Source organism: Malaya genurostris, chromosome 3 (genome assembly GCF_030247185.1).
Source record: "Malaya genurostris strain Urasoe2022 chromosome 3, Malgen_1.1, whole genome shotgun sequence".
NCBI classification, from domain to species: Eukaryota; Metazoa; Arthropoda; class Insecta; order Diptera; family Culicidae; genus Malaya; species Malaya genurostris.
Genome location: NC_080572.1, coordinates 287,180,168 through 287,190,493, shown reverse-complemented (window position 1 = coordinate 287,190,493; position 10,326 = coordinate 287,180,168). Strand labels below are relative to the sequence as shown.

The 10,326-nt window shown below is 41.2% G+C and overlaps 1 non-coding gene across 1 annotated transcript; it reads left to right on the top strand.

Annotated features, from left to right (window-relative positions):
* The first annotated feature begins 2,974 nt into the window (after positions 1 to 2,974).
* Trnak-cuu (transfer RNA lysine (anticodon CUU)) lies at positions 2,975 to 3,047 on the top strand. Its single transcript has one exon. It is a non-coding gene; the product is annotated as a tRNA-Lys (tRNA).
* Positions 3,048 to 10,326: the final 7,279 nt, after the last annotated feature.

Here is a 10,326-nt window from a genome sequence, read left to right as displayed (position 1 = left end):
TTATAAATTAACAATTTGTTTTTTAGACAGAGCTTAGAATTTCTGTTTATAAGAGAATACAAACATTTAATATATTTATTACACTTTGCCTGGATTCCTTCAATGACAAACTATAGATTTGATGAATTATTTTCTAGTATGTGTCGTTTATTCAACGTCTGTTCAAATGTATTCGATTTGCCCCGCAACACTGTAAAAAACTTATTTTTAGGATTTTTCACCAGCCAGTCATCTTTGTGAATTGCGTGTTTGGAAATTGTAGATATTTAGGTGAGATAGTATGATAGATTAATTTACGATAATGTGTTGTATGTATATTTTGTCGTGAATACGACTTACTTTACTATGGGGCGCCTTTTCAAAATTAGCCATATGGAAGAATGGGCAGAACTTAATCGTTAACATCTCGACTTGTATTAATGGCAGCAACATATTTTTTCACTTTTTCATCAGAGGAATTTAGGATAATATTTTGAACAGTGTGAGATAACCACAAACAACTCAAAAATTAAGTTTTCTGGAAATTTTAGAACACCGCGGAAAACTCTTTACTTTTGCTTGGGTTTTTCCCGCAAGGACGACGATTTTTAGGTAGTCAGGCACATATCTTCAACTGAACGTTATAAAAGGGGAACCGTGGTCGAAAATCGACCACTGTTTCAATTCAAGCAAGAACGATTGCATCAGCTGCTGGTCGTTTGCATTGGAGAGAACGAAAACAAGAAACGAAAAGTGGACAACATTATACGAAATCAGCCGTTCTAATGGCTGTAAATGTTTTCTAAAGAACTATTAAGATTACGTTTTTGCAAATCGAAGGTAAAAATCATCAGTTTAGTGAAAATCCAAAATAATTTGATTTGCTTCGTGCACTTTTCGCTGTGCGAAAATCGTTCGAGAAAAACGTTCCGAACTGTGCTAAATATCGTAGAGAATTCCACAATTTGGTGCTTCTAAAAGGCAGAAATGAATCCTGTACAGCATCTTTATAGTTTCTTTCAATGAAATATGCAAATCCGAAATGAGATAATCGTCAAAAATCGTGTAAAATTTTAGTAGTGAATAGGGGGAAAGTTTCGCAATTCACACAATCGATCCACTATCAATTCGAATTCGAAAGTGTAAAGAAATCGTGTCAGTTTTATTCGTATTCACGACATCCAGTTATGTCTCTGACATTACACACCCGTACTTTTTTTTATAAGACCAGAACTAGTCCACTTAGACAAAACCGCGCGCATCTTGCACGCATCGTAGATTTGCCGGCAATTAGATTACATACAAAGTGCAAATAATACAGTGTAAAAAATTCTCAAGTACGACTTGAGCAACACGTATTACATCACCACGATTTTAACAAGGAAAGCAGAAAAAGCATGTCTTTTTTTTCAAACTCAATCACTGCCGGGCGAGGGATGCTTCCGAGTTGTGTAACCCTAGAAATAAACGATGCAAATCAAAGCAGGCCGTTCTGTTGAATTTTAGCAAATTTCAACTATTTATGTTGGAATTTAAGGCAGAACTGTTGTTTAACTAGTTACAATGTTATATATGAATAAATTTTAAGTCCGGCTTTTCTCACTCCATTTGCGAACCAATCGTTTTTCGGCACAATTCATGCGGAATCGATTATCGCACTGTAGTCTGCATTAATTCGGAACTCATACTGAATTCCACGTGAAATTTCTCTCACTTTTCGACGATTTATTTCGAATTGGAAATGTGGGGAACATCGTGAGCACAATCTTGCTTGAGGGCAATTCTGGCAGCAGGCGGAAGCCTGGCCGGAATCCGGCAGCTGTCAAAACTAACGCTGGTTGAAATGTGACATTCTCTTGGACATGTAAGAAACTCGCAACTCTTCACTAAAATCAGTTTTAGTTCCTAGTAGAGATGAGTAAAACACGTGGTACTCGGGACATCTGTAAAGTACGGCAGAAGTGTTGGATGCCCTCTTAGAAACTTGAACGTACAGAAAAAGTTCAGGGGAAACTTTAAAGTGTGGATAACTTCAAAAAAAGTCTAAACGAAACAATCCAATATATTCCTGGATTGCAAATTCGTGTTTGTGTAGTCTTTCGAAATTCTGCTGTGTTCCCAATATATAGAATATTTGCTTTGTCCAGAGTTACCGGCACTAGGTCAGTTGAAGAAAACCATTCTTTTAGAGTGAGTAAATAATACGGTTAACGCACATCCACACTCATTTTCGGGAGACATGTTTCAAAATCATTCTTGAGAACAAACAACTCTCTGCAGAGTACCAGTAACCATCATCCTCCAAGAAAACTTGGGGAAACTTAGCGAGAATCCTGAGATAGCTTCTCTGAACCCTCCTCATCCAAGACGCTCAAAAGCTGCGACTCATCATCGTTTTGTGTTCTCCGTGTCCACCGGTCGGTCCATCTCCCGCTCCATATTGCCTACCTACACGGGTAGATGCTCGCGATCAACAACCTGTTCCGCTCCTAGAAACACCCCACCACCGCACGAGACCACGAGAGTTGTTTCTCGAGAGCTGGAGGACATACGCGCGAGAATCGGCTTCACTCCTGATGCTCTACGGAGTGCTGCTTACCGGCAGCACTAGAGGGGACCCCAAAATTCTCATTTCACCAATCTCCGTTAAGTGTTATCGCTTAACTGGACATAGTCAAGTACAATCTGGGAGAGAAAGAGAACGAGAGACCGGTTTCACTGTCCTGCACAAAATCATGACTTCCTGGTATTATGGAGGAAATGCTGGGGCACATTGGACTGACTGACGACGACTCTCTTTCTCGCTCACTTTCGTCTGATGTAAATCTCCCTCGCGTTGAATGCCACGGATTTAATCGTAGTAAACAATGAAACTCGGCACTGGCGCTAATTTTACGTGGATATGATTAATTTCTATAGATGCTGTATTTTTTGCATCATTATAATGTCTCAATTTTATCAATCTAATGTACTGTGATACCCGGTTGATCAATGTGCCCGGCTAGCTCAGTCGGTAGAGCATGAGACTCTTAATCTCAGGGTCGTGGGTTCGAGCCCCACGTTGGGCGACGAGGTTTTTTGACACTTTTTCAATTAAAACAAATTTATGAAACCATTGCAAATGTACAATTGCTATTGTACTTTTACACCCGACCGCCGACAAAGAAATTCCAATAAGAAATGTAGATGGCAGCATCATACAGCCCATACGTCAGTAACTCACTCCGTGAGTGCCGAAGGGGAAATGATTCTATTTTGAGCTGCTTAATGATATCGACATTATTTAAAGATGAAAAGTAAATAGTCTACAAATATTTTTTTATGAAGCGCATACCAGTAAATAATTCCTAAAATTTAAGGATAATTCAAATTGAAAGTAGATCATTTTCTCATTTCAGTGAAAGATCGCATAATCGTTTAACTAAACACTTCCCGTAAAAAAATAAACCATTGATTTTACATCATTAACAATTGATTAACAATTAAATCTATTGGTTACAACACATTTTATTGTATCTTGACAAGATAGTTGTCATTTCCAAGCATTCAATATATTGTTTCGAAATTTTATGATTTGAATTGTTACGATACTTAACAACCTATACATTCCTATGTAAAAAGCATGTTCACAATTAATTGAAAAGTGTATAACAATACATTTAGTTAATTTTCAATGGTCAAAGCAAAATTGTGGAAGGTTTTGTAACAGCAAATCGTATTGTTTCTCTACAATATTTTTTATTCGGGTTACCATTAAATGTCGCGATATTTTGTTTTTTTTTTCTAGCGGTCATTAAACCTCCTTTCAACATTCGCTTTGAAGAATTCGGTACCTACTGTTAGTAAATCACAACAGTAAACGGAAAAGACTATTTTCTTCATCGCCTGGTGTTTAAATGTAGGAGAGGGTAGTAAGTAAGCTGCTCGGCCATCCATGGAAGTTGACCATCAATGTCAACTTCCCTCTCTGAGCAGCCTAGATAGCTGTGTAGTGTCGGTAGCGGTTTCCCAACTGGCTAAGAATAACGCTACGGTCCACCTGTACCGGTGGTATAAGTCCACCAAACAGGTAAGCCGTGTGGCATCCGGCGGAATTATTTTTTTACCAAGAATTGATCCACTGGTTTCCTGTTCCATGTCGTAAAAGGCCACAAAAATAGGAACTCCTAAGCCAAGGTGTATTTCCGTGCCGATGGCTGAATGGCTGCAGGAGGTTAAACAATGCAGTCGTGAACGGAATATCTTGGGGTGTTCCCTTACTGTGTTAAGCGAAGCTCTGGCACAGTGGACGACTTCTTTCTTCGCAACTCGTGGGATTTAAATGATAATAACATTTAAAAAAATCCTTACATGGTTCGCTATAGGCGATTATAAGCCAATATATTTGGTTTCTTGTAGTTGTTGTACTGTTGGTGCTGGAGGTGGAATGTTCGTTACTCTAATTTATAATGGTTAGAGTGGCACAAATCAATCTTCAGCATAAACGTACAGCAACTATGAATCTATCCAGACTTCTTCAAGAAGGTAAAGCTTCTATAGCTTTGGTTCAAGAACCATATTTCCAAAAGGGAAACTTCTACGTTGGAAAATTGTTAAACCCAGTCTTTGTTGCCTTCAACAAAGTATGACTAATCCACGTGAAATGCCTCGAGCATGCATACTTGCAAATAGTGCTCTCGATGTTTCTCTCATATCGGAGCTCACAACTCGGGATATTTGTGCTGTCACAGTTGGTATGACTATTGATGGCATAGACAGGAAATATGTCTATTGTTCGGCATATTTACCGCATAACCAACCTTCGCCAAGCGATGACTTCAAAAAGGTTGTATCATACTGCTGCAAGAGTGATATACCGTTTGTAATCGGCAGTGACATAAATGCTCACCATATCATTTGGGGCAGCACAGATATAAATTCGAGAGGCTCTGATATGATGGAATTCGTGAGCAGTACAAACCTGCACATAGTCAATGCAGGAAACCGCCCAACTTTTGCGAGATCTGGAAGAGAGGAGGTTTTGGACGTAACTCTCTGCTCTGATAGAATTACGCATGAGTTGGTGAATTGGCTCGTCTCCGATGAGCTCGAACCTTCGTTGTCTGATCATAAGTACATATTCTTTGATCATTCAAACGTTAAATTTGATATTGTCACATATCGTAATCCCAAATCTACAAACTGGGACCTCTATGAAGAGGGCTTGGCGACTAGATTTTACGGGTACCAACCAACAATTGAAACCCCAATTGATTTGGAAAATGTTGTCGACGAGACAAATTCACTCATAGTTGCAGCATATGAAGAGGCTTGTCCACTTCGGATTGTGCGAGCTACTAGAGGAACTCCTTGGTGGAATGCTGAACTTGCTAGACTAAGGAAACTTTGCAGAAAAGCTTGGAACCACCGACGCAGAGATGGGTCGGAGGCATTCGTGTTGGCTCGAAGGGCTTACAAAAATGCTCTTCGATCGTCTGAGCGAAGTGGTTGGAAAAGCCTCTGCACAAATGTCTCTAGTCTCAACGAGGCTAGCAGATTAAATAAGTTACTTTCGAAGTCTAAGGACTTTAATGTCAGTTTTTTAAGAACTTCAGATGGTGAACACTTGTCTGATGAAAGTGATGTACTTCACTGCCTTTTTAACACTCACTTTCCAGGATGTATGGATCCATCACCGACAGCTCTTCCCGAGACTTTTTCAGGTAGTTACGATTCTTGGGCCCTTGCTCGAAGCGTTGTGACGATTGAATTGGTCAAATGGGCAGTTGAGAGTTTTGCTCCGTACAAATCTCCTGGAAAGGATGGAGTTTTCCCAGTGTTACTGCAGAAAGGGTATGAACATTTCAAACATGTTTTGAAGAAAATACTTACTTTTAGTCTTGCGACTGGATATATTCCAAGAGCCTGGCAGGAAATAATTGTCAAATTTATTCCCAAAGGCGGTCGCGACACTTATGAGGAAGCGAAGAGTTTCAGGCCTATCAGTCTTAGCTCATTTCTTCTTAAAACAGTGGAACGCATAGTCGATCACTTTATCAGGAATGTTAGTCTGGGCGTGCAACCGCTACATGGAATGCAACATGCTTACCAGCGTGGAAAGTCCACTACAACCCTGTTACATGATGTTGTGTACAACATTGAAAAAGCTTTCTCACAAAAGCAATCTTGCTTGGGAGTTTTCCTAGATATTGAAGGTGCCTTTGATAACGTGTCTTTCAATTCAATTCTGGAAGCAGCCCGTGGTCATGGCATACCTTCAAGTATCACAAATTGGATACACGCAATGCTTAGCAATCGACTTCTTTGTTCATCGCTTCGGCAAGCAGAGATTAGAAAGCTGAGTGTCTGTGGGTGTCCTCAAGGTGGTGTACTATCCCCACTTTTATGGAACCTAGTCGCTGATGGTTTGTTAAGGAAACTTAATAACCTTGGATTTCCGACTTATGGTTTTGCCGACGATTATCATATATTGATGACCGGTATAAGCATTAACACTCTCTTTGATTTAATGCAGCAAGCCCTGCGATCTGTTGAACAATGGTGTTGTCAGATTGGATTGTCTGTAAATCCGGGAAAAACATCAATGGTGCTTTTCACTCATCGTAGGATAATCACAGGAGCTCGTCCGTTACAGTTCTTCGGTTCAGAGGTCACTGTGGTCGATCAAGTTAAATACGTCGGGGTTATTCTTGACTCAAAACTGAATTGGTCTGCTCACATTGACTTCAGGATTAAGAGAGCTTGTATGGCTTTCGGCCAATGCAGACGAGCTTTTGGAAAATCATGGGGACTCAAACCCAGATATATTCATTGGATCTACACAACTATTGTTACATTCGTATCCGAGCAGTCGTCCGCGATACACTTGTTGTTTTTTCGCTCCGTATCGGGACGGTATCGATTACAAAACCTCGAGTGCGAAGGTGTTTCCCTAGCAAGGGCTGGAGGAAACATTTTTTTGTTCTCTTAGATCCAGTGGTTGATCGAGTGATAAACACCGGCAGCAGACAGTGGTATACACACTTGCTTGCGACCATTTCTACCTGTCGCTTCAATAGCATCGGCACCAGCAGTGAGTGACTGGATCATCAAGGTCACGCGAGAGAAATAATCCAAGCAAAGGACCAACTCACCCATCAGCTCAACAAACCATACCGGTGAAGTAGTTTTTTTCATTTTATATTTCAACTTTTTTCCTACTTCGCACTATCCTATCTATTTTTTCTATTTTCCTTGATAGTGTGGGAGACTTTGTTTCTCCTGCACAGAAAATATGTCTTCCGATGAGGGGAACCTCGGGGAAGATGATGATAAACCTAGAGATGAGGAACGTTTGGATGAATATCCTGATAGTGATACATCTGAAATGGATATCCCCGCTCCCCCTCTGGGAAAACCACCAATCCGTCAGAAGGTCTATCAGGATGACGGATCGGATGGCCCGTGGGTGGTTTACTTCCGGCCCATAGCTAAATCCCTCAGAGTCCTCAATATTTCTCGAGATCTGACTAAACACTACTCGGCAGTAAAACACATGGACAAAGTATCTCCGAACAAACTGCGCGTTGTCGTGACTGATCTAAAACAAGCAAACGACATTGCTACCAATGAGATTTTCACGAGGGAATATCGCGTCTACGTACCTTCTCGGATGGTGGAGATCGACGGTGTGGTCCACGAAGAAAGTTTAACTGTCGAAGATCTGATGAAGGATGGGATTGGCCGCTTCAAAAATCCCGACCTTCAACCAGTGAAGATATTGGAGTGCAAGCAATTGCACTCTAAATCGACACAAGATGGAAAGTATCATCCATCAAACTCTTTTCGTGTGACCTTCGCCGGTTCTGCACTTCCGAATTACGTTGTAGTGGGAGGGGTTCGTCTACCTGTTCGGTTGTATGTACCGAAAGTAATGCACTGCTCAAACTGCAAACAGATGGGACATACGGCTCAAGTCTGTTGTAACAAACCACGATGTGGTAAATGTGGTGAGGGACACAGAGATGACTCCTGCAGGAAGTCAATCGAAAAGTGTATTTACTGTGGTGAGAATCCGCATGCTCTTTTTGAGTGCTCTAAATATAAGCAACGCGAGGAAAAGCTCAAGCGAACCGTGAAGGAGCACTCCAAACGATCTTACGCAGAAATCCTCAAACGAGCTACTCCACATATCTCTGACAACCCATTCGCTTTTTTGTCGACTGACGCTGATGTTTCAAATGACCCCGACGAAGGACCTTCTTCTGTTCAGCTAGGAACAAACAGGAAACGACCAATTATGTCCTCTCCCAAGCTTCCTCGCAAAGGTCTTAAAATACTAGAAACTAAAATATTAAAACGGAACCAAAACAACAATGTCACAGAGCCGAAGCCAATACCTCCTGGATTTCGAAAATCGAATTACAACCAGGAATTTCCAGCACTTCCAGGGACACTGAAAAACCCAAGTGATCCCAAAACACAACCAGAAAACCCGACAAACGTTGGATTACTGAAACTCTCTGATATCGTGGACTGGATATTAACAGCCTTCAATATAACTGATCCTCTTAAAAGTATTCTAACGGCTTTATTACCAACAGTAAGAACATTTTTAAAACAGTTGACTGAACAATGGCCCCTCCTTACAGCGATCGTATCTATCGATGGCTGAAATACCTACAGAAATCGAGAATATGATCACTATACTCCAGTGGAATTGCAGAAGTATCATCCCAAAATTAGATTCTTTCAAATTTTTGATAAATTCGCGTAACTGCGACGTATTTTCATTGTGTGAAACATGGCTCACTTCAAATATAAACTTTGACATCCACAATTTCAACATTATACGCCTGGATCGAGGAGACTCCTATGGAGGGGTTCTTTTAGGGATCAAAAAGTGCTATTCATTTTATCGAATTAACCTCCCCTTGATCCCGGGCATTGAAGTTGTTGCTTGCCAAATCAGAATTAGAGGCAAAGATCTTTGTATAGCTTCTAGCTACATACCTCCCAGAGTCTCGATAGGGCATCGACGACTTGCAGACATCATGGAGCTTCTTCCCACTCCGCGGTTAGTTTTAGGAGACTTTAACTCGCATGGTACGGGGTGGGGCTGCCTATATGATGATAACCGTTCTTCGTTAATTTATGATCTGTGCGACAACTTCAATATGACAATTTTAAATACGGGTGAAATGACACGCAATCCAAGACCGCCAGCCCGCTCTAGTGCGCTGGACTTATCCCTTTGCTCGACATCACTACAGCTAGATTGCAAGTGGAAGGTAATCCCTGATCCCCACGGTAGTGATCACTTGCCGATTTTGGTTTCAATATCCACTGGTGCACAAACACCGACATCAGACGATATGACATATGATCTCACGAAAAACATCGACTGGAATTCCTACTCGATCGCGGTATCCCAAGCTCTTGAAACGAAACAACCAGATTCGCTTGAAGAAGAATACAAATCCCTAGCTGACTTGATCCTCAACGCCGCGATTCAAGCCCAGACCAAACGAGTACCCAAAACTACAATCACTACGCGACCTTCAACCCCATGGTGGGATAAAGAGTGCTCGGAAATATATAAAACAAAATCATCCGCGTATAAAAAATTCGGGAACAGTGGCAAGCGCGAAGACTACGAAAAATATGCATCATTAGAAAAGACCATGAAAAATCTGATTAAAGCAAAAAAAAAAGGTTACTGGCGTCGGTTCGTCAATGGCCTATCTAGGGAAACATCGATGACCACTCTGTGGAATACAGCCCGTCGTATGAGAAATGCAACCACTAATAACGAATCCGTAGAATATTCAAACCGCTGGATATTTGACTTCGCCAAGAAAGTTTGCCCGGATTTTGTTCGGGAATCGAATACCTATCGCGTCGCGTCCTCTCGATACACTGAAAACGATACCCCCTTTACGATGACGGAGTTTTCTCTTGCCCTCTTATCGTGCAACAACAATGCCCCAGGGCGTGATAAAATTAAATTCAATTTGCTTAAAAATCTTCCCGATATCGCGAAAAAACGTCTGTTGAACTTGTTCAACAAGTTCGTCGAACAGAACTTTGTTCCTCAAGACTGGAGACAAGTGAGGGTTATCGCTATTCAGAAACCGGACAAACCAGCCTCCAACCACAACTCGTATCGGCCGATTGCAATGCTTTCCTGTATTCGGAAACTGCTGGAAAAAATGATTCTGTTTCGTCTCGATGAATGGATGGAAACAAGTGGCTTGCTTTCAGATACACAATTTGGCTTCCGTAAAGGCAAAGGAACGAACGATTGCCTTGCGCTGCTTTCTACAGAAATTCAAATGGCATTCGCTCACAAGAAGCAAATGGCATCAG